Here is a 26,434-nt window from a genome sequence, read left to right as displayed (position 1 = left end):
CTTGAGATTCTCTCCCTCTGCCCCTCTCACCCACTCTCTCTGTCTCTCAAATAAATAAATGAATATTTTTAAAAGAATATATTTAAAAAAAGAATATAGTATTTGTTATATAAAAACATTCTCAAAAGTTTACTGAAACTTACTAAAAGTAAAAATATGGGCAGCCTGCGTGCCTCAGCAGTTTAGCACCGCCTTCAGCCCAGGGCATGATCCTGGAGACCCGGGATCAAATCCAACGTTAGACTCCCTGCATGGAGCCTGCTTCTCCCTCTGCCTGTGTCTCTGCCTCTCTCTGTGTGTCTCTCATAAATAAAAAAAAAAAAAAAAAAAAAAAGGTGAATGTTGAGCACCATCTTTAAAAGTAAAATATGACTCACTATCTTTCCATTCCAAGTATCTATTTTCAGAATTTCATGTTCCTTTCCAATCTTTTGCTAACTGATTGACCAATATTGTATTATTGCAATCAAAATACATGTCCAATTTTATTCTGCCTATATTGCAAATATTCCAATATTTTTATTATTAATAACTCTTTTTACATAGCCTAAAACATATTTGGAACTATGCTAGAAATAAATAATTACCAAAATTACATTTGAATGTCTCTCTGCTGAGTGAAAGTAGTATACTCCTTTAACTCACCTATTTATTCTTGGACAATTGGGTGTATGGCTCAAACTTCATTTAAAAAAAATATATATAGCACATTTAATATATATAGTAGCATTGAGATACAGAGAGGATATGTCTCTTATCTAATATTACACACTCTAGGCATGTCAGAGGCCAGGGCCCAGATCTCTTCATTCTTTTTTTTTTTTGATATTATATCACTAGTTAAGTCTTAAGAGAATAGAGATTGTTAAAATAAGAAGAACTTCTAAAGCACAGTGCAGGTGAAAAATGTAGTGTTGGCTTTTAGTGATGGAAAAGATTTCTGTAAACTAGCTTTATATTACTGGGCTTGAGGTCTAGAATTCTAGGAGGATTCTTTGAGCACTTAGAAAAGGTAGTGATAGAAAAAAGAGAGAAAGAAAGAAAAGGTAGTGATGGGCACCTAGATGGTCAGTTAGTTGAGTGTCTGACTCCTGGTTCTGGCTCAGGTCAGGATCTCAGTGTCATGGAATAGAACCCCACATCAAGCTCTGCACTCAGCATGGAGTCTGCTAGAGATAATCTCCCTCTCTCTCTCCTCCACCTCACTCACTCTCTCTAAAATAAATAAATAAAATCTAAAAAGAAAAAAGCAAGAATAACTTAAGCTCAGCATTGTCTCACTAACAGCTTTTAACATCAAACTAAAACTTTTTTCTTAGAATAATAGGAATGCTAGTGTAAATTCCCTTTGGCATTCTTGAGGACTGAATAGAGGAATAAGGATCAGGTATCAGATGGATTAAAATGTGGCTTCATCTTAAAAAGAAATGTGGCTTCATGTGTTAATAAAGTAAATCTCTATAGTAAGTCAATTTTAAAAAAAATAACATTAGGATAGGTTGGAGGAAGGCATGGATTTCTATCATACATATATCAACTTAGGAAGCATCCAGGAAGACCTGGCTGGGAAATGAACAAATGGGCTAAGATGGGAAGGAGGTCAACCATAGATAAGATATCAAGCAAACTTCCTTGGAGCACTTTGGCTCACTTTTACAAAGGACCTTTGTAGACAGTGTAGATCATAGTCAGAACTATTCCTCACCAGGGCAGAGGAACCATTCCATACCTGTGGTCCCTTGGCAGAGAGAGAAAGACCCTTCAAACAGTCTCCCTGCTGAGTGTAGAACCTGATGCAGGGCTTGATCCCATGAGCCAAGAGCAGAAACCAAGAGTCAGATGTTTACCCCACTGAGCCACTCAGGTACCCCTTGATGATATTATTAATAAGATGAGCTTGATAAAGGTAAATGTAAGCTTCTTTACTTGTATTCTCCCTAGGCCAGATTGCTCAGGAATAGGACTGTACAGAAGAAGCAGTCATTAACTATATAATATGAATGAGTCAATAGTGTCCTTTGTCTGCTAAAAAAAAAAAAAAAAATCTTTGGAGTTTGCTGATTGAAATATGGAATATGCATGTCTCTTCACTTTGCTTATCAGATTAAACTTGGGTGTCTTTGTTTAGTTCTTGATTATGGCAATTAAAGAGGAATATAAACTAAAATATGCTCTGAGAATGATGTTTAGGCCTTGATAAAGGTAATCATTTAATTGATATTTATGATCACTCTGATGATGTGATGACCTTTCTTACTCTTTTTCCCTCTATATGCAAACCTCATAGGGCTCCTAGAAATTCCTTGAGTAACTCAAGTATTCTCTAGCCTCAGGACCCTCACACTCTTCCTTCTGCATGGGATACTCCTGCTCCAACTATCAAAGCTTGCTCCCCTCCTTTCCTTCAGGTTATTTGCACAAAAATCTTATCAGAGAGGCCTTCCCTAGTCACCATATATAAAGTTCCAACATCCACCTGCACTGACACACATATTTATTAAACTCATTATCCTGCTTTACTATTTTTATTACCATCTGACATATTACATAGTTAGAAGCATACTTGTCTGTTATCTATGTCTTTAAGACATAAGCTTCTTGAGGACAGGGATTTTGTCTGTCTTGTTAACTGTTGTATTGCCAGAATCTATAGTAATTACTGGCATACAGTAGATAAATTACACAATAAATGCTTTTGAATAACTGCATGACTGAAAAAATCCAAATATGAATACGACATGCACTCTCTAGAAAATCAGAAATTAGTAGAGTATACCTGCATAAACAAACACAATACAAAGCATAGTAAAATCTCTAAAGAGTTATAGAGAAGAAATGATGCAAGGGAGAGGGAAGCAGGGAAGGTTTTACTTTGAAGGTAAGTTTTAAAGAATCACTATGCCTTTTCTTTTAGATGGTAGAAGCACCCAGGGTATAGGGAGTCGGTGTGAGAAAAAGCCACTCAAAGCATAGAGAATAGCATATGCAAAGACCCTCACATCTGAAACAGCTAGCAGATATTTCAGTGTGACTGGGGTGAGTTATGGAAAGTGATAGAAAAGGCCGGCACTGGCCAGATTATAAAGTCTTCGATTGTCATGCTTATAAGTTTAGATCCATTCTGTCCTGAAGGCAGTAGAGAATTTCAAAGGAATCTTAAGCAAGAGAGTGATGCGTTCCAAATTCTCTGTGATAAAGAGGAGCATAAGATATGTTGGCTTTATCATTTGGAAATCTAGATGGCTACCAGTGTACTTAGTCAAGATAGACCAAACACCTTATGGAACAAATTTGGATGAAAATATTAAATGAGGTATTTAATTCTAATCTTGTGAGTTTGAAGTACCTTTAGGCCTTTGGTGGGAGGCGATCCCAAATAAGAGGCAGTCAGAAACACCTGTGTACAGTGTCAGGGTCATGGAAGCTGTGAGTGAGATGACCCAGAAAGAAGATCTAGAGTGAGAAATGTGAGCAGGGGACAAAGGTACTGAAGATAGTGAGAATGTTTTACCCAGGAAAGACAAGAATCAGAAAGATTTATAATCATCTGGAATTTCCTATCATATGAAAAGAGGATTTCACTGATTTCTTAAGTCTTCAATGGGTAAACTAGGAATAATAAAAAGACTTTGATACAATTTACATTAGTCATTTACATATTCTGTATTTAAAAAGCCCAAACTAAATAGCTTTAAAAAATCAGTGCACATTTGTTATTCACGTTTCTGAGTCATGGAGTCAGGAGGGGCTTAGGCAGGCGGTTATGGCTTGGTGTCTCTCACAAAGTTATAGTCAAGTTGTTGACCAAGGCTATAGTTTTCTTAGGGCTTAACTAAGGCTAATGACCTACTACCAATGTGGCCACTTGATGTGGCAGGCAAATGGCTGCTTGTTGTTGGCAGGGGTCTTCATTGTTTCTCCACAGGTGCCTCCCTGCATGTGGACCTCTCTTGAGGGCTGAGTGTCCTCGGGCTATGGAGGCTGGCTTCTCTAAGATCCGGTGATCCACAGGATAGCAAGTTGGAACAGTTACATCTCTCTGACGGACTCAGTCTTGAAATCACATACTGTCACTTCCACAATATCCTATCAGTTATAGAGCTAGACCTTAATCAGTGTCAGGAGGTGGAGACTACTAGGCAAGAACAATAATACCAGGAGGTGAGCATCATTGGGGGCTACCTTGGAGGTCAACTACCATATAGAGCTGACAACAGAATAAGCTGCTTCATGAGATGGTAAGTTTCTGGTCACTGGAGGTACACAAAGCCTGGACTGGAACTGGACAAATGAAGAGGAGGGCATAGAATATGTGATAATTAGATAAGCTTCCTCCTTTTATCACTGTTCTCCTATGAGTATTTAAACTGACTTGGAAAAAAAAGAGAGAGAGAGAGAGAAATTGTGTTGAAAACACCAAAACAGTTTTCATTTTTATAGCCAAAACATTTGATAAGTTATTTGAGGGTTGCAGTTATGAAGTGAGCCTGGACGTGAGGGCAGACCAGAGCGATCCCCCACGATGACATGATTGGCAGTATACCTTGGAGAAGGTAGCAAGAATTTAAACACTGAGAATTGTTTAATTAGCCTAACTCCATGCAAGACCTCTCAGCCTAATTTTCATTGTTTGTATTACATACCATAACATCTTTCAGTATCAGCCCATCTTTTGGCAGCATCAAGCCCCAAGACTCTGAAACAGTGTTTTAGATAGCCTACTAGGCATTTCATTCTCTAAAGAAACCAATTATATATGAAATTAATAATTAAAAATTATAAATAGAAAGAACAAGAAAACATGCATACTCCATGTCCTCCGGGTAGATTTTTGCATGGTGTGTAGGGAATTAGGTGCAAAAAAATCCATTTATGTTAATGGGCAATGGGCATCGCATGTCTAATTTCTCATGCACCAAGCTGCCGATTTCCCCCCTGTGTCTTTGTCAGTACATGGGACCAATGGAGGGGGGAAGAAAAGTGAATGATTTATTTGATGGTCTGTCAATCATAACGGCAACCAGAGAAATTCCAAAGCTGTTTTTAACCTCTATAGAAAGAGTTAGTTAGACCATATGCTTTTTTCTTCCTGCCAGATGCTGTCATTCATCAATTTCCTATTAAGAAAATGGGATTCTGCAAAAACCACTGAGTTTTTTTCTCATTTGTAATAGATATTCCACAAAGTCAGATTGCAAACGTATTCTGCAGCTTCTGCAAAATAACTTTTGACACCTGATAACCTCCATATTAATTTTGACTGACCCATAATGATGTTTCTTATGTGTGGTCAGTCCATCACCCAAAAATATTCTTTTAAAATTACCTTTTCCCTGAGTTTAAGCCTAGAGGTTAAATAGATTTGTTTGTGATTATCCAGCCCATAAAAAGGTGAAAATTAAATGATCATTTAAAAATATCAGTAACCTAATAAAATGCCCTTTAGAGAGTGAAGAGAGGTAATAAAATGTTTGAAAATTAAAGTAAGCAGCATGAGCCAAACATTGATTACCCAAAGATGTCAAAGAAAGTAAAAACATAAAAAAAAACACACCCTATATCCTGTTCTTCCCCTTCCACCAAGTAGAAAGATCATTTTGTTTAGAGCAAAAGAAATACTTGATTGCTTAGTCCTGAATGGATTTTTTTGCTTGTTTTCAAGGATGAAGACACCTATGATACCTCAGGGCTCTTTTTCTCAGGGACAATAAAATTATTTCATCCTATACTAGCAACACTGTGTCTTCAGGCTTCAGCACACCTCTCTAACAACAATCATATTTTGGTTTTTAAATTTGAATGCTCTAGGTAGTCGGAATATATTGACACTTGCCATCATTTCTAACACAGATTTTCTTGAAGTATTCTTATGATAACACAGGTGACTTCAAATGTTTGCTTGTCATGCTGAATTCAACTTAGCAAACCAACACAGAAGTTTAGGGGAAAAGAATATCGTTGCCTAACTTTGAATCTGCAACATTTTGCATTGCCTTATTAATAGGAACTGACTCTTTGACAAACACTGCAAATAGCTTATAGAAGAGAGGAATGCTCTAAAATTCCAGGCAAATTTCTTTCAATAGATAAGCACTGATCAAAATTCTGAATTTTCTTTGGCTGTCAGCCAGAAAGAAACATGCAGGATCTGCTTATTGTTTAAGATTTTGGTAGCAAGCCACTCGGGAAAAAAAAAAAAATCTATAACTTTACAGCTGTCAGACTTTGTTGCATCCACTCCAGCCTAATATTCTCATCTAATTTTTTTTAAAGGTCACAAATGAGCTATAATATAGTTTTTAACATTTTAATTTTCCCTCTTCTTCCCCTGCTGTTTTTTTCCCCTGCTGGGACAGCTCCATTCATGAAGGTCAGGGGAATGATAATGCTGAGGTAGCTCTGTCTTTTTATTCATAGACCAGATAGAGAGTGCATATAGCCATAAACGTGTACCTCCATCACGCGGCATTGCTATTGACCCCTGCCCCGAGCAGAAGATTGTACCTTCTCAGGGTATAACAAATGATTCACTTTGCAGGTAGGCAGAGGCCTGGAGCTCGTTTAGCCAGACACTGCCAATTTTCCTGAATGATCTCTTGTGATTGGTGTTCTCATATGAATAGACTATTTGTGAGTACACCACTGAACTCTGTTTATTTAGGAATATGTCTTTGACAAGAACAGCTGTCCTAGAGTTAGATGATTAGTACTTTATCTGCTAATTCAAGTTCCCATTCAGCTGTTGTCTAAAAACACATTTTTATCCTGGGAAAACATTGCTGTCACTTTTGGCACCAAAACAAATTTTTGGTGTTTGATCAAGTGGAGCCATTAACAAAATAATCCATTTTTAAGGTCACTGTGGCTTGGCCTCTAACTGCCAACTAAGGTTCCAGTTCTGTAAGGTGACCTAGAAAAATGAGCCAGTTATATACATATAAATAGTAGCCACATTTCCTCTTCCTTATCCATTCTCGACTGGGTGCAAGGTTAAAAGGATAGAAGTAAACACAAAGAGAGACAACATCCTGAATCTGGCTTGACTTGAGGAGAAAGGTCTTCAACAGGTCCACTTTGGGTGAGGGTAGATGGAGCCTGAGGTCCATGGCTGGAGAATTATTTAACCTGGAGCTAACATTTTTAAGACTTGCTTAGAAGCATGATGTTATCTTCAAATGCAGTGGTACAAATAGTCTGTTAAGTATAATATTAAAAAGCAAACACTATCTTTTTTATTTTTTGAACTTTATATACTTGAGTGCCTTAAAAAATATTGAAACTCAAATCTCAGAATTAGCCCACCTTGCTCAGTGTATTCCAGCTACATTCTCTCTCAAAGGAGGTCCATGTCTTGAGGGACTTTTTAATTCTCAGCTCAGAATTCTCCATTCTGATCACCATCCGTTATGTCTTTACTTTTTTCTTCTCCCAAAATCTAGTAAGTCAGCAATCTCTTAATTTTTTAAATTAAAAGTGCATTGATTCCGCTTGAATTGAACCCTTTATTTCCATTTCTGCTACACTGTCCAAACCCCCATACCTTATACTTGAAGCAATTTAAGCTAATAACTCATTTTTCTTGGGAGTATCCAGGCCAATCCTTTCTACCCCTCTGTATTGATTTCCTAGGGCTACAGTAACAAATATAACGAATTATCACAACTGTATTGCTTAAAATGACAGAAATGTATTCTCCCACAGTTCTGGAGACCAGAAGTTTGAAATCAGCATTAGTAGGGTCATATTCCCTCTGAGGGCTCCAGGCAACAATTCTTCCTTGCCTTTTTGTTTCTTGTGGTGTCTCCCAGTATTCCTTGGCATTCTTGCGTTTGTGGATGTATCACTCCAGGCTCTGCCTCCATCTTCACATCTTCTTTGGGTCTCTGCCTCTTCTATGTCTCTGTGTGTCTTCTGTGTCTTCTTAGACATCAGTCATTGAATTCAGGGTTTACCAGAATCCATTATGACCACATCTTAATTAATTACATTTGCAAAGATATTTTTTCATCAGGTCATGTTCTGAGGTTCTGAGTAGACTCAAATTCTGGAAGAGCACTTCAACCCACTTTATCATCCCAGTGTCTCTTTCTTCACATGGCCTACAGGGATCACGAGCCTTGTCTAGGAGAACAGCAGGATCAGTGGCCTAGCTTTTCCTGTTAAAGGCATCTGAAAACCTAACAGTTGTGAAGACCACAGCAAAAGCATGTAGAATAAACAATGTGAAAGTAAGACTGAGAAACAAAAAGGTAAAGTGGTGTCTTCCTGCCTCCTTTGTAGAGACTGCATATTTCCCAAACAAAAGGTTCAGGTGCACTTCACATTTGACTCCAAAATGGAAATTGTCCCCATCATAACCCAGGGCACAGGAAAATATGCTTCCTCAGCAGGGTCTGGAAGCCACCATATAAATATGACATATTTTGTAGCCATCAGTAGTGACTGAAAATAATATTTTAGGTTAACATAATCGTGACTACTTCTTAAACACTTAATTTTAACGTTTAATTATTAGAGCTTCAAAAATTTTAAGCATTCAGAATGTTCATTCACTCTCTTCTGACATAAGAATGATTTTATTGGAGAAGTCTCTATCCCTTCAGTATGACCACAATCAAATTAATCTCAATATGCTTGCCATGTAGTGAAACTTCAATAAAGATTTGTTAGATTAATAAACCACTCTAAGAAATTGCTGCATTTCTGCCAGTCCTACACCAGGAAAAGCTCTTCCAGAGCTTTTCATTTTTTTCTTAAATATTTTATTTATTCATGAGAGACACAGAGAGAGAGAAAGAGAGAGAGAGAGAGAGAGAGAGAGAGAGATTGGCAGAGACACAGGCAAAGGGAGAAGCAGGCTCCATGCAGGGAGGCTGATGTGGGACTGGATCCTGGGTCTCCAGGATCAGGCCTTGGGCTGAAGGCGGCGCTAAACCACTGAGTCACCCGGACTGCCCAAGCTTTTCATTTTTTTACAGAGGCCCAAGTCCCTTTTCCGACATCCAGCTTTCTTTGCAAGCTTGTCTGTTATCATTTCCCCTGAGTTCTTTAACCATTATTTTACTGCCCAAATCAAACAGGAATGAAATGCTTCTGTTTGCAAGAAATCCCTTTTACTCAGAATTTGAACACACTGCATTGTAGAATCTGATTGTAGCAGTACCTTAGAGAACTACTGGGTAAAAATGATTTTATTGCCTACTGTTTGGCCCAGAATCTAGTAATTCCCCCACTGCAAACTCAGACTATAAACGTAGTAGATTGCACACAGCTGTCTTTGAAATAATTCTTTATCACCATCACCTTCTCCTCCTGCACTTTCTCCTCTTCTGCATTCCCTCTCTTGCTTTTTCTTCTTCCATGTTAGAAGTTCATCGATTCTCTAGCCAATTCATTTGTCTTATTTAATAGCTTCTTAGATTATTGGTTTGTACCTTAGCTTGAATATTCCTAACTCCTGGCTTGGATTCATTCTACTGACTTCTTCCTCTTTACTTATCTAAATACAAACCAATGAGCATTAGTTGACTGCCTCATCTCCTTGTCCCTTTAGCAGTCATCGGTCCCTTAACCAGACTGGTTATAGCCTGGGTCAATATAAACCAGAGGAGTGCAAATGCAGGGGCTCTGACAATAGATAAGTTATATTAACTCTCCTATAGCAATCTGGAGGTAGGTGGAAGTTCAGGAAGTTGTGATTCTGTAAGGTCATTCTTTCAGGGACCCAGTTACTCCCATGTGACTGTTTTATCACCTTTTAGAAGTGTTTTTTTTTTTTTTTTTTTTTTTCCTGCAAGGTAAGAGGAGCTTATCAGCTTACCATGAAGACAGTCCAGCCTTTTGGATGGAAAAAGAGGGGATGTAGAGGGCAAATATCATCCTTTAATAGCTCGATATGAAAGTTATGCACATCTCAGTGTCCAAAATAGTCACATGACCTGACTTTAAAGGAAATACTATCTCTAACTGGGAGTTTTCTTTCTAAACAGAAGAGAGGGATACTGGAGCCAGGTTGCAGTTTGTAGTACCTGCCTATTCTCTATACACTTAACAATCCCAATCTGGTCTCAACACCATCAGGAGTTCTCCTTGATGATTTTAGTAATGGTTTATACCCTTCATTTGGCATTTACTGTACAATGCATTTAAATACTAAATAAAATATGTATCCTAATTCTTAACTCTAAAAGAAGTCTTAAAAATTAAAAATATACTTCATAGCGATTAGCATACAGTAGGCACTCGTAGAATTTCTTCCTGGTTCAAACGTGTTGTAATAACGTTGGAGATATTATGCAGCCTCAATTGCTTTTCATGATACTTACCCTAATGTGTTTCAAACTTGAGCTTCTTCATTAATATTCAAGAGAGAGAACTATTATCTTAAAGCAAACTAAACTTTGCTGGCTTCAAAGAAGAGATAATAAACTATGGAACCCACTAAGGGCGAGTGTCTTTGAAGTGAGTATATAGGAAAGAGGAATTAATCACCAGCATTAACTGTTTCTTGGAGGCTTAGAGAAAGCACTGTACTTGCAGAAAAGAATCATTCACTTAGGAGAATGAAAGAGAGATTGGTTATGAGAATCATAGAGGTCAATGACTTGTGCAGCCAGCTCTGGATACTGAAGCTTAAAAGGATGTAACCCAGAAGACCTAGGGCTGGGAAGTTAAAGGACTACTGCACAGGAAATGAAGAATATGAATCGAGAGGGTATAAGCCTTCATCAGTGTGAATGATGAGAGTTGGGTCATAAGCTTTTTTTCAGATTCAATTCATTTCTTTCTCTCTACACAGAAGACTTTTCAGAGTCAGCTTCATTCAACTTTTCTCTACAGTTGTGGTACATGTACAGTACTCTGCATTTTACTTGTCCTAATGGACAATGTATTTAAAGAACAAATATGTCTGCTGACCTAGAAGATCAGACTATCTTTTTGTCACTGATTAAGAGAAACTTCTCTGAGAGGGGAATAAATAAGAACAGCAATTTCTGTGCAGTCGAAATCGTTTTAGGTTGACTTATTAACCAGTAAGCGGAGATAATGTTCTAATAGTACTTTTAGCTTCTATACCTGGTATATGCAAAAACTTTTACTGTGGCCACACTCTAGTTTCCATAGTTTGATGGGATACTCCTCCCAGAAGGGAATTCAGGAAGCAGAAATGCCTCTCTCCTGTTCCACGATGGGAGATAGTATAGCATGTAAGAATGCGTGCCCTGTAGTCAGACTAACGAGGCTGTGATCCTAGCCCCCAAACTTGTACCTGTGGAATGTTAGGCGAATCACTCAAAGTTTCAGTTTCATCTCTTATAAAGTGAGAGAATAATAATACTGACTTTTGAGGTACTACCCCAAAACAAGTGATCACTACCTCATGGAAATCCATACTCCTGTGTGCCCTCTTCTACCTTGTTTTGGTGTTTGCAGACTTCTTAGACCCCTAACACTACTTGCTGCTGAATAGACAGATGATCTTTTGAAATGATAAATCAGATAATGTTACTGATCTACACAGGACTATCTAATGAGTTCCCATTTACTCAGAATAAACTAAATCCCTATCCACGTGTATAATGCTCCAGATTTGTGCCCTCCCTGACCCAGCTCCAACTGTACTGGATTTCCTTTGAACATGTGAAACTTACTTTCTCCATGTGGCTTTGTGCCTGAAGCCCTCTTTTCTCTTCTTCCTATGCCTGGCTCCTGGTACCTTTCAGACTTGAGCTTAGCTGTCACCACACCTTTGTCAGACCACCCATCTAAACAATTCTTTCACATTTACCATCTCGTACATCACCTTGCTTAATTTCTTCCAGAGCATATATCACAAACTTAAATGATCTGGTTTACTTATCTGTTTCCTCATTTATTTTGTCTCCCCCTACATGGAAGGTAAGCAGTGGTTTGTTCAGTTCTGTTTACTTGATACTTAGAGGAGTACCTGGAACATACTAAGCACTTACTAAATATTTGTTCAGTTAAGGAGTAAGTAAATGAAGGAATTGACATCTCATAAATGTGCATTATAAATTAATTGCAATAGTGTATGAAAGCATTTCTATCAGCGTTGAACACACAGCAAGTGCCCAAGAAATTCTACTAACTGTTATTATGAACCATCAGTATTGTACAACCATCTCAGCTCCCACCTGCAGGCACTTCTCATCCATAGTTCTTTCCAATCCTGACTACGCTCTTTCCCTGAGCCTAAGGATTCACAAAGTGAAGCCTAGTTTAAAGAGTCTTGGCTTATAGGAATTAAACGGCAGTGATAGTCATGACCCATGCTTATTAAATCAGTCATGTGGTTGGTGGGGGGGTGTATCTATAGAAATAACTGCTATTGGGGGTAAAGCATTGGTGGGAAGTAGGAAGAGTTAGAAGCTTTGGAGTAATTTCAGACATAGGTTCTAATACCTGCTCTCTTGACACTGACATTTTCTCTCTGTGTGGGTTCTGGAAATGTACCTAACTTCCCCACTCTTTATAATGTTCCTTCTTAAGCTTGTTTTAAAGGATTGAATTAAAAGAGCTATTTACATACATAGTATCAATGACACATAGTAGGAACCCAATATCTAGGGCTATTAATAATGTTAAATAATGACGTTCATGTGTTCAATCAAACTTCTGAACTTCCAGATGTGGACATTGTTTCAAGTACCTTTCTAGGTATAAATGGCTTCATGGTCCCCCTCCCCAGAGTAGGTGCCAGGTGGAGTTAAGTAAAGGTAGAAAGATAATTGCTCACTTTTGACAGTCTCACTGACTGTGAGGCCAAACCACCAACCTGCTAAAGAATGAGTTTACTCACAAATCAGAAAGTTGATGCAAACCAGCATTATGGTCACACAAGTTTCTCAATCATGGGAAGTACAGACGTGCCATTTTCACTTGAGAGAACTGTACCCCTGACTGTGTGTGGAAGAGAGGAACCGGGAAATTGTGTAAAATGAAATCATCACCTCTTTAGATCTCCTTTGTGCACAGTATACCAGAGGCTTAGTTTTGACTCCGTGATATAGCATGTGCTGAATGGGAACTTGGAGCTAAGATTCCCTCTAGACCACACCAAACTGATTTTAAATGATATTTTTATCTGTGCTGATGATACTTGAGAACATTTTTAAGACCAGCTCGTACTGAGGGAGCAGGTGCTAAATTCAGACTAGTATTTACCCAATCCAGGATTAAAAAATATCAACCCTACTCTTGAGGAGGATACTTGGGAATTTAAAACACACTTTGGAGGACCCATAAGGAACATTTAGAGTCCACCTATGCGGTGTGAAGAGTGGTCATTCATGCCATATTTATAGGCATTTACCATGGGCCAAGATGAAAGATGAGTGAGATCTGGAGAGTGCAGTCAGAGTTGGTGATAGTGATAGGGAGAAGAGAGTTAAAAAGTGAAAGGGAAGTTTCAATGAAAAAACAAACAGAAGAAAGCAGATGTTGTGTAAGTGTCTATTATGATGATTCACAACATTCACTGAACAGATAGATATTTGAGTGCCTTCTATATTCAAGCTACAGTAGTGAGACATGTATCCCATCTGGAAACAGATGGATTAACAATTAATTATGTCATGGAAATTGTGTTAAGTAAATTCTGTGAAGGAAAAGTAGGGGTGCTGTGGGAACATAAGCTAGTCACACAGCATTCAACTGCTTACTTCTTCTGTTAGTAATGAGAATAGAGGTATTCAAGTAAAGACTGTTAGTTCTTTAGGCTGAGGAAAAGAAGAGTGAATGATGAACTGGCTCAGACAGGAAAACCTACCTCCTACATACTGCCTCTAGCCCTCCTCTTTTGCATAAGAAAAGCAGAATCTGCCCCAAGGCAGAATTTTTTCTCTTGATGCCAAAAATTGATAAGCTTTTCTTCTTTTTTCATAAAAGTTCATGGTTAATACAATTAGACACATTTATATTTTTGAAAAAGATTTTTAAGAGATATTCAGTATCACCTACATATTTAAGTATTCTTCAGCTATTCAATTTTAAATTTATCTTTTTTTTTTTTTTTCCAATTGAATCTTTTCTTAGATAGGCAATTAAGGAATGGTTCAGAAGTGGCATTTGAAACCCACTGTACTATTTTTCAAAATGGAATTCATCATTCCCTCAGCTAATGTGTGTGAGACATTTAAATTTTAGAAGATGGCCTTGCTGGTTGTACATGACACCGAGAGCAGGCCAAAGCTGAAATCCTGAAAAGTAGCACACCATGTTATCAAATGCTCTTTTCCCTTCTGGGTAGTATTACTTACATTGTGCAACTGTGTTATGCAAAATAATCTTAAAACTGATTCTGCATCTTTGCCTCAGGTTCATACAATATTCATTGAAAGTTTTACAAAAAAAGGAAATTAATTTAGTATAAAAATCAAGCATTTTAAAGTGTCCACGTATATCAATGCAATTCCAAATGGAAGTTCAGAAAAAGGAAGAAGCAGCCAAGTCAGAATTTCATACATCTTACTTAAGTACCTATGCATATATGTATATGTTTCTAGCACAGTAAAAGGGCATGAGAACCTGACATGAGAAATTTTGACTCTTCCTAGTTTCACAGCCTTGGACAAGTCACTGTGTATCAACCAAGTTCATTTCTCCCTGTCATTTAAATGGTGCTGCTAATGCTGATGCCAGCTATTTCATAAGGTTGTTTTAAATATGAAATCAAATTGTTTTGAAAATTAAACATGTTTTACAAACCGAGAAAGTGCTATGTAAATCTAACTCAACTAAATTATCATGAGTCAACTTCTCTGACCTGAGGATAGAGGTTTGGAGAATCTGATAAACATACTTATGTTTATACATTTAAAGGCAAAAGCAAGTCATGGAGAATTCTGGCCTCTCTGTATATGTGGAGATTATGATTTTTGTCATTTGGCTAGGTCAGAGAAATGAGTTAATATTTTTATTTGCACACAATAATGTATATTTTCTAAAGTTTTTGTAATTTCAGAATTTTTCTTCTGTGATTTATTAGACATATATCATGGGCCCCTGAATCTTCCACAATTTTAATATTTGAGTCTTGTAAGCTTAATATTTCCACTGTTGCAATTATATGGGTTGGAAAGGATTACATGATTGTGAATCACCTTATGTAAGCAAATTTTTAGATGAATTTTCATTGTGTATTTTATCTTATAATCCTGAGATACAAAATTACATCAGAGGCCTCATCCTTTGGGAAGAGATTTTTTTATTATTAATCCCTCATGCAAATCATAAAATGATCTTTTCTTTTTTTTTTTTTTCCATTTTCAACTAAAGCTGCTTTGCTCGTTGACTTTTGTGCTTTACAAGTTCGTTTCTATACAGTTTATTTTTATCAATTAGGGAATTCACATTCTTTGTCCAGTGTGTTACTCAGTTACCAGCTCCACTGGGAAGTCTTGCAGGTTCTGTCAATTCTTTCTCGTGACCTGATTTCATACTAATGGATTATTCTGCCCTTTGGCAATTAGATATGTTTTGGCCTGAAAGCAAAATTGTCACTAAGTAAGTAAATATTACTAATTAACCACTATTAGTTTACATCAAAATGTTTTGTGACAGCCCATGACATTGCTAACACAAGTACTTCACAACAGGTTTCTTGTTTCTTGCATGTATTAATAGCAGAATAAACCAGATTTAATTTACACAATGAGGATGGAGAAAAATTACATGGGCAAAATTAAATACGTTGGATTTTTCATAAGACTGCTGGAATCTAAGTTAACAAATTTATTCATTCATGGAATTTGCTTTCTTGAAGACCACACTTTTATATTTATTTGTCATTAATTGATACTTGCATGCACATGATTCAACAGTTGTAGGATTCACCTGCAAAAGGAAATGCAATAATCCGCATGCCCCAGGTAGCAAAGTACCTAATTGAAATGCACTACAAGGAAAAGTCAAGTTTATTACCCTTGCCTACAACTTGCAGTGTGACATTTTGCTTTATAGCATTTGGAATCTTTCACCTCCCAAGAACAATGAACTTCAAAAACATAATACAAGTGGGAAAATTGCCTTAAAAATGTAATTTTAAAAATGATTCTTTGAAAATACTGTTAAATGAGAAAGTTTGGTGAAAAGATGAAACTAATATTTCATTCATCTTCTATTGATTCATATTTAAACCCAATGTAAAGTTCAGATGTTTAGGGGAAAGAGAGGAAAAAAAATAAGGTGATTGAATAAAATAAGTCAGGATGATTCCTCAAAGTTCAACTCAGATATTGTCATTTGAGAATCTTTGGTATATGGCTTGTTGTTTCTTTGGCTAAAACATCTTTTCAAGGAAAAAAGCACAATTATTAAATCTGTAAATTCTTTGGGGGATTCTATTTTCATTTAACATGGGATAATTCAACCATATGCAACACAAAAAATAAATAAATTTTATTATAAAGGAGGGGTAACATAATTGAGCATATGAGCAGGAGTAATCCTAAATATTAGTCTGTGGGTTGCAGATGGGGCTTTCATAATACAGTGATTATAATAGGTAATAGTTCTTAACTGTGATAGGCACTAAGGACTTTACATATATTAAGTCATTTCATCCTCACATCAATATTAGGAGATGAATATATTTATTATCCTCATTTTATACATAAAGAAATTGAGGTTTGCACTATGCCTATGATCTACATTTTAGCACAGACTTCTTCCTACTAGAGTCCATCACTTCAGACCCCAAAGAAGCCTGTAACAAACCACTTCAAGGAAATATATAATCTAAATAAAAGTAGCCTGTTCTCTCTTCATGCCCTGTTTTCAAACTCCCATACTCCTTGTGGCTCCCACCTATCCCCTCCTCCATCTTAGAGTAAACTTCCTTTTATTCTATTGACATATTCAAAGTATAGAGCCAACACTGAAGAGGAGCTACTTTAACGTTTCTCACTACTGAGGAAACCTACAAGTTCCCCATCTTCCACAGGGTCAGCTTCTAAGTTTTTTGTTTTTGTCTTTTATAACCAGTAGGAATTTTAGTCTTTTTTTTTTCCTTCTACTGAGAACAAAAGAAAGAAAAATCAAAATTCTGATATTCACCTCTTAACACCATAACAAAGATTGACCTGAATTGTAGCATTCAGTCTGAGTTCTAAGGAGCACAGGGATTAAGAGAGTGCCACTCCACAACTCCAAACCCCCTGTTTTTATAAATTGATTATGTAAAAACAAAACAAATAAATGTTCAGGGAATCTGTCAGATTACTTCAAACAACATTTATAGTTTCCTGCCTTCTCCCAATATTTTATTTTTGTATGTGCATTTGAAAAATAAACTGAATTCCAAAACACCTAAGGGCCAAAGATTCAAAATGGAACTGATTCAGAGAGGCCATCCCCTCCATTCCTGCTGTTTAAGGAAGTTGCTAATGGTACTGCTGCTTGGGAGGAAGAGCTACCTAAAAGTTTCATGAGATGAAAAACCAAAGAAATGTTATAAATAAATCAAGAAATCAAGAATGAATAATCTAACCATTCTCACTGTTTACAATTTCAAAAATATAGACTGTAAGTTATTATCAAGTCCATAAAGTAGCTTATGAATTATAGGGAAATCATGTGGAATTTGAATTTAACTGTTATGCTTATACCCAGGGGACAAAATTGCCTGGGACTATCTGATAATTAAAAGGATTCTTCACTTCTATAAAGATGGGGAATATCAAGCTCTGTACCTTTGAAGTAAATAATATTATTTATATTCCCCCCATCCAGAATTTTAACTATTCTTCATACAAAACCTTGTAAGTGTCTCCACAATTCATGCAGTACGTGAATACCATTTCAGCCAAAAATGAGATATATTTCAAGGAGAATGTTATATTTAGTTAAGAACTGACACAATGAATCTATGGGAATGTTAGAGGTGAGAATAAAAACATCATCTGTAGGTTACATTGCACCATAAGAATTTTGGTTGCCAATGCTAACACTCCTTTCTCAGGCAAAATTACTGAAGTGGTCAATGAAGAGATCTTAGAAAGTTAGAGGAGCTGTAGAATTTTTTAACGGGGACCATAAAAATCTATCAGAACCAGGCATAGATTTCTGTAAAGAAATGGACTGTCCAAGTAATGTGGCCCAACACAGTCCTGCTGCCTAAAGCACCAGATGCCATGTTGCAAAGAGAATGAAAATCACCCACTGAACTGGGCAAGTAGATACAACCTGACCATGCATATTCTGTAGCAAAGGATTGGCTCTGTTTAAGAGTCTACAGTCCTAAAATTTCATGAAATATGCATATAGTTATTATTTACCAACCACTTCCCAGGCACAGTATTAGACTGTGGGGACAGAATGTTGTGAAAAGATAGCCCATAGTCTCTGCTCTTAAGGGATTTATATAATAATGTGGGAACAACAAAGGCATAATAATTCAGATAGTAAATGCTATGAAAAGAACTAGATAAAGCCTATTTACTGGGAATCTACTTGAGGTATATTGATAACTTTCTGAGAAGAGAGGGCACTTGAGCTGAGACCTGGAAGATTGGATGTGAGGTCTGGAAAGATCTGGAGAGGAGACTGTCAGGCAGTGATCTGCAGTAAAATATTTACACAAGAAGATACTTTTGTTTAAAAACGGGAGATACAAACATCTCTCTCCTTGTTACTCCTATCTTTGACCAACAAGCAAACGTGGGTGCATATTTAGGCATAATAGGATAAGAAAGACCGGTTCCTGATTCAGCCTGGAAGGGGTTTGCTTTCTTTCACTTTGAAAACGTGGGTTAACAATGATAATGCCCTCCTCAACTTTCTCTGGAGCGTTGCTAGGGTGACACTGTAATTCAAAGAACAGAATATCAATAAAGCCAGGATGTACAGGAATGTAAACAAGCTTTAAAAAAATAGTCCAAGTGTTTGTTAAATAGACCACAACGGGACAGGTCCATTATCATTGCAGAAAGCTCTGTACTTAGTATGTCCAATTATCTAAATAGCTCGAAAACATAATCAATCCATCAGTAGTATTCAGCTTTCTAGCTCTGATATCTGATTGTGAATTCTCTGTGTTTATTCATATTTCTGCCAAATGTCGATCCAGAAATGTATTAGCATCTGCCAGTGATGAATAAACATAAGATTGTGCTCCTCCTGCAATTCTTAGGCTGATGAACAAGGGCTAGTCCAATCCATACCTCATAGATGTTTCTGCACATCACAGACTGTGTTCTCTTCTTTAATAAAATCAGCATAGTTAAGGAAGACTCTAACCTTGAATCCTTGGCCTTTAGCAGCAGCTCCTCTCTTTTTTCCCCTCACTCAGCCTACTCAGAGTTATGCATTTTAAAAGACCAGTTCGATTGCTTTCTTGTCCATCAGTTTCATTAACAGACAAATACTTGGAGGATTCCAGAGGTGTTGGCTCTGCAAGTGTCTGGGAGCTGAGAGCATCCAGCAGTACTTGGGTGGAGGGGAACATGAAGGTGAGGAGAGGAGCCAGCAGCAGTGCTTAGCCACTCTGGCTTCTGACTGTGAAGGTGCACAACACCCTGAGTCTTCCTTTGCTCCCGTGCCATGCACTGTGGTATGCCAAATGCCTGTTAGTCCCTTCTGTATGTAAGTTGTGGGATCTGATTGTTCTGGTGACGGTGCCAGAAGAAGCCCGCAACTGTGGTAGAGATGAATGAGTCACACAAGGTACTGTGTGAACATACCAATGTCATTCATTTTCTTGAAGCCCTTTGCAAGGGGAGTATCAGCAAGTCTTCACATATCCGCAGGTCCATGACGTTTGCTGTGCTAGAGCGAGCCATGCACCGTCTTTGATCTCAGTACTATTGTTTTTGTGGTGCGTGTTCCACAGTACAGATTAAAATGTAGTAGAAGAGAATTGAATTAATTCAGTTAATTAAGTTCCATCTATCAGCCTGTTTTTTGGTCCGTCTGAGTAGACAAAGGAACTTTCAGAATCGTTGCCAAAATTGGTGCTTCTATTTTTTTAAAAAGATTTTATTTATTCAATGGAGACCCAGAGAGAGAGAGAGAGAGAGAGAGAGGGAGGCAGAGACACAGGCAGAGAAAGAAGCAGGCTCCATGCAGGGAGCCCCACGCGGGACCTGATCCCGTGTCTCCAGGATCACACCCTGGGCCCAAGGCAGGCGCCAAACCGCTGAGCCACCCATGGATCCCGAAGTTGGTGCTTTTAGAGGCACTGGGGTTGCTGACTACATTTTGAGGTCTCTAGGTTACAATAGAAAGATCTGACATAGTTATCTTGGTCATCCAGAAAATTCAAGAAAAGTGTAGTCTTAGAAGCATTTCCTTGTCCATAGGTGTGTGTGTTAAGAGGGGAGTCTTTGCATTAAACCAGTGTTGTTGCGTATCAGTTGTTTATTGAACTGAACTACCTGCTCCTAGCTATTAACAGAGTATTAGAAAATAAGTCATTATGATAATAACCCTATCACTCTGGTCATAGGTCAATAGTGAATTCCTGCTGTTTCCTGAGCATTCTAACATTTTTTGTATCTTTTTATTTTGCCATTCCACCTACTGGTTACCCCTTTTCCAAATAATGAATTTCTTTTCTTTGTCCTTTAGGAACAGTTTAAATGATATGACTTCCCAAAAGCCTTACAGGTCCTCAAAGATGATCCACTTTTCTCAGAGTATATTTTTATATACCACCACCAAAGCGCTTAACATTGAATTTCATAACTATTTGTTCACGTATCTTCATTTATAGACTGAGCTCCAAAGTCAGGTGGTAGGCAAGTTAGTGAAATAGTTAGGCAGGAACTTTCTAAAATTGTCTATTACTTAGCAAGAAAGCTAGTTTATAAAGAATTGAAAAATATTTTTTGGCTAAATTGTTTTCTGTTAGACTTTTTATATTCTCAAGTGCAAGTGTTGTATCTTTTTCATCTCATGTCCTCAGAAACCTAGTGCCATACCTGAAACAACGCTTGGTAATTTGGTTGGCTCAATGAGTGAGTGAATGAATGAGGGAATGGTTGTCACTTTCTAGCTGAAAATATTTCAGTGACGCATTATACCTGCTGGAAAATATTCATTAGTCTTATAATAAGAAATTAAAGAAACTAGGAGTATGTTAACCTGGTGTAGATAATGCATTCTTTGCATTGCAGAGCTATGTCTTCTGAAAATAATAAAGTCTATTCTTTCTCTAATTCCCAGCACAGAAGTGGTCAGGAGTTTGAGTTTTATCTCTCTTTTTCTCTCTGTTTGTCCTTCTCCCTCTTTGCCGCTACCCACTTTCTCTTTCCACTTTGTTCCCTGGCTCCCTTATTGTCACTTTCTGTGTCTTCATTGTGTTATCATTTGTTTAATAGTTCTTAATTATCAGAATTTTTAGACTGGATTTCAAATATTTGTGAACACATTTGCCTCCTCTGCTAAACCAGTGATTCTCAACCAGGATTGTTTATCCCCCTCCAGGGACATTTAACAAAAGAACTGGGGATATTTTTTGGTTGTTAGAACTGAGGAGGAGGATGGGGGATCTAGTGAGTAGAAGCCAGGTTGACATCCCTTCAATACACGAGACAGCTTCTCACTGCTAAGAATTATTAATTTTGTACGTGAGTTGTGCTGAGTTTGAAAAATTCTGCACTGGACTATGAACTCTTTGAAGGTAGGGAATGTGTCTCTATTCACTGACAATTTTTTGAATTACCAGAGTTCAATATAAAGCTTAGCCTATCTATGTTCAGATGACATTTGATAAATGAATAATTTAATGAATGAATTACTGATTGTGAATGGATGGATGGACGGACGGATGGATGGATGGATAGATGAGCAGGCAGATGGATGAATCAACTGATCAATCTGGGACCATTTTGCAGCCCTTTAAATTCTTGGCAGCATTTCCTTTCCAAGTCAGAATTGCTATTTATTATCCAAATTACAGAGTAATCAAGCCACCAACCAAGATGTTGACCTGACCAGCTCTCATTTTGAGCATGTACTTGACCACAGATCTTGAGATATTCATTCTCAGCAAATATTACTAGCCCTTTTCTGGTTGTTTGGTAACTGGGTCATTTGTATGCTCACCCTTTGTGCTGATCATGTGTTTCTCCTATTTGGTCATCTGTATTAGTGTTATAATACTTCTTATAGCTGCATTAATCTCTGCAGCTGTTGAAGAACCTGATGTAACTCTCACTTAAAAAGTCCTCTAAAGGGTATCCTATTTGGATTTCTCCTAGGCATTTGGACTTGGTCATGATCTCTGAGGTAAAAAGGAAATGCATTTTCTTTTGGTCAATCTCATTGACTTACCTTTCAGTCACCTACCTTATATTTTTGTCTGTGACTTTTTTTAAAAAAATAATCAGGCATAATGGGATGAAAAAATATTACTTCACTTAGTCTGAGAAGGTCCCTCAAACAAAAGTTATCCACATTTTGTGATGTCTTTATACTGTTTTTTTCCCCACTTGTATTATTTCTGCATTTGATACAGCAAGTGCCCTATGGATTTTAGGTAAAAAATATGTGAGTTGCATTTCTCTGATATGCTTCTGAAGTGGTTTCCATCTGTGCACATATTCACTACATTATGATCTGGCTCTGGTCAATGAATACCGTGACACTCCACAATACCTGAGTTGCTAGCCTTCCTTTTAGTTTGGTTCTGCTATTTAAAACAATAAAAATATTTCTATTTATTTTTAGACTTAAACTTTAAATAAAAACAAATTCACACACACACACACACACACACACACACACACCTTCCTTAGAATTCACCAGGAATGATGTGGATTGCTTGAAATTTTTGCTACTAAGTAAAAATGCTGAGGAAAATTCTCCTTCAAGGGACACTATGTCTATACTGACAAAATCTAAATTAATTGCATTAACAAATAATACTTAGAAATAAGATGATGGAAAATATTATTGATATTTAGGTATCTTGGAAAATTTACACTCTCCTCATCCAGAAAGCTTTACCCTCCTTTTTTTATTGTGAGATATATTGTACATGAATTGCTGCATAAAAATATATATGTATATATTATTTAAAGAACAAAATAAAATGATCACTATGTACTTACACAAGGCTAAGAAAATAGGACATTGTCACATCTGAGAGTTTTTATGCTTCTTAAATTCATGTCTTTTTTCTTCCCCGTCTCTCATAGTAACTGCTATCTTAAGTTTTGTGTTCATTCTTTGCTTTTTTAAAATAATTTTTACCCCATGTATGCTTCAATAAACAATATATTGTTTAGTTTTACCTCTTTTTAAAAAATTGAAACCATACAGTATATTTTCTTCTCTTTATTATTTCTCTCAATATGATATCTTTGAAACTTGGCTTTTGTTGAAGTGTGTAGCTGTAGATCATTTATCCCATTGTGTGACAACAACACAACTTATTTATTCATTTCACTCTTGATCAAGATTAAAATTGTTTCTTTCTTTCTTTTATTTTCTTTTTACAAATAGTGGAGCTACCAATATTTTGAAAAATACATCCTGGTGTACATTTGCAAGTTTATATAGTTAGTATACCTGTTAATAGCATTATAGGGTTGTAGTGTAAGTTAGAATATGCTGGATATCTAATTAAATAAGGACAACGCCAAATCTCAGTGGCTATAGTAATGGAAGTTTATTGTTCTTTCTTGTTATATGAGCATTATTTGTAGGCTGGGGATCTGCCCCCTGACTTCGTCAGTCTAGGACCAGTCTGAAAGAGAAGCCTCAAATGGTAATATTGCCATGATTGTGCCAGAGGAAAAAGACTGGAACATACAACAACTTGTGAGTAAAAGCTTCTACTTTTAGACAACACTATACCCAACACTTCCATTCATATTTTAAATGTTAAAGTATGGCTAAGTCTGAATTCAGCAAGGTGGCATGTAAAATGCAGAGAGGAGCACTGCAGACAAATGTGAGGGTACATTTAGTGACAGTAATACAATCTACCAATACAGTCTGTATTTAACTTAGTATTTTACTAGTGATGTCAAGCTGTAGTCAGAGTAGTTGCATTAAATTTCACTTCCACTAAAAGAATCAGAATTCTGTTGTTCACATCTTTACCGGTCGGTGATCCATATTATCTCACTTCTAAATTTCTATCAGTCTTAATGGGAATGAGTGATGTCCCATTGTTGTTTTAATTTGCATTTCCCTGATTATTAATGAGATGAACATCTTTTCAAATGTTATAGGCCATTTGAAAAATTCTGTGAAGTTAGTGGTCATTTTGCCTATTTCTCTACTGGATTGGATCCTTCTTTTTTTTTTTTTTTTTTTTACTAACTCATAGGAATTCCTTCTCTGCTTGTTAATATCGGTTTTGTATTACAAATATCTTCTCCCAAATTGTAGCTGCAGTTATGTCTTATGATAAAAGAACTAATGTTTTTCAATTATTTTGAAATAAGCTTAGATTTGCACTTAAAAGTTGCACAACTATATACAGAGATCAAATATACTCTTCACTTAGAATTCATTTTTCTAAACCATTTGATAGTAAGTTGGGACATGATGCCCCATTGCCTCTTAATATTCCAGTGTGTATTTTTTTATGTAAAAGAATAATCATAGGACATCCATTAAGATCAAGAAATTAACATTGGCCCAATTATCACCTTTAGTCCAAAGATACCATTCAGGTTTTGATATAATTAATAGTGTTCTTTATAGTCCCAGGATCCAGTCCAGGAGCACATTTGTTTCTCATGTCTCTTTAGTCTTCTATAATCCAGAACAGTTCCTCTGTCTTTGTTTCTCTTCATACCTCGACATTTCTAAGAAGCATAAGCAAATTACTTTGTAGACTGTCTCTTAATTTGGAATGTGATATTGTCTTGTCATCCATGCTTTTTGCTTTGAATTCTACAGAAGTCATATTGTGCTATTCTTGATGCATCATATCAGGAGGCATACTATATTGATCTGTCCCATTACTAGTGATGTTAACTTTTATCATTTGGTTAGGATGTTGAATGGCAGAAACCTATCCTCTAAAATTAATTAATTTGGATGTCAATGCCAATTAATTATTGTCAATTAATTTATTGATAAGTCACTTATTAGTATATTATGAGGATATTCTTTGAAATTTTATACAAATCCTTTTCCTCTTTCACCTACCAGATTTAGGATCCATCAGTGATTCTTTTCCTGACTTATGACACAGGTGCTTGACAAGTGGTGATTTTCTAATTCTATCTAGATTTATCGGTTATCAAACTACTGCAAGGTAGAGTTTTTCCTTCCTTTCCATTTAATTAATTAATTAATTGATTAGTATTTGTTTACTTATATCAATATAGACTTATGCATTCCTATTTAACTCAAAGGTTTGCAATCCTTTACTACCACTATCTATTTCCATAGTAAAATTATCCAAGGGTGTAGCTGATGGAAGCCCCTTCAAACCGGCTTCTGTGACCTTTGACATGGCCTTGTCATTCTTTGTGTATTTCCTTACATTCTAGCTCAGGTAGTTTTAGCAGGCTCATTTTATATTTTTCCTGTCAAGTCAGCCATTTCTTTCTTTCTTTTTTTTTTTTTTTTAATTTTATTTATTTATTCATGAGAGACAGAGAGAGAGAGAGAGAGATGCAGAGACACAGACAGAGGGAGAAGCAGGCTCTACGCAGGGAGCCCGACATGGGACTAGATCCAGGGTCTCCAGGATCAGGCCCTGGGCTAAACTGCTGAGCCACTCGGGCTGCCCAGTCAGCCATTTCTTTATGGAGTCTAAGTTCTTTTAGTGAAAGATAGTATTTAGAAACTCGGATTTGGGTATTCAGTAGGTTCACTGCTACTGAGGTATCATCACTTCTAGGTTCTTTTATTAAACACAGATAGGAAATACAGATCTATATGTGTATGTGCTTGAATGTGCACGTGTACACACACACACACACACACACACACACACACACACACCCCTATATATGTAGGTAGACAAGTTAAAAATCTTGGTATTTTCTTTTCTTTTTTTTTTTAATCTTGGTATTCTCTGATGCTTATCGAGCACCAGAGTTTAGTCTAGTCTTTTTTGTTCCAAGTTCCTAATTCCTTTCTCCAACAGTGAGAAATCTGGCTCCCATTACCCTAGTCTATTTATTAGAACAATTTCTCCTGTATGTAGCTAAACTTACGGATGAGTCAGCCCAAAGATGATTCCTAACTCACTGACCATCCTCTTTCACTGGTCCTCACTCCTTTTTGACATGTAATCCAAAAGTTCCACAAAAGAAGGGAAAGCACTTAGGAAAGAAAATAAGTCAGAAAGCTCAGCTCTGGACATGAACCCTGCCCATTTGGGCTACTAATCCAAGATCAAGGCCCTGACATTCATAGGTACGATTTCAAATTTCACATCTCCCCAAAGCAGAAGGAGTACATGCAAAAGTAGTACTTAATTATAACATAGATGAATTTATCA

General features: G+C 36.8%; 1 protein-coding gene across 1 annotated transcript in view; it reads left to right on the top strand.

Moving 5' to 3' along the window:
- TENM2 (teneurin transmembrane protein 2) overlaps window positions 1-26,434 on the top strand; it is a 1,512,848-nt gene that overhangs the window by 39,270 nt on the left and 1,447,144 nt on the right. The window contains exon 2 of the mRNA XM_049109164.1: window positions 23,658-23,784. The gene's annotated coding sequence lies outside the window, so the exon portion shown is untranslated. The remainder of the gene's footprint in view (window positions 1-23,657; window positions 23,785-26,434) is intronic.

Source organism: Canis lupus, chromosome 4, assembly GCF_003254725.2.
Source record: "Canis lupus dingo isolate Sandy chromosome 4, ASM325472v2, whole genome shotgun sequence".
Lineage (NCBI taxonomy): Eukaryota > Metazoa > Chordata > Mammalia > Carnivora > Canidae > Canis > Canis lupus.
The sequence above is the reverse complement of the archived record's forward strand: the minus strand, read 5'-3'. Positions and strand labels throughout refer to the sequence as shown.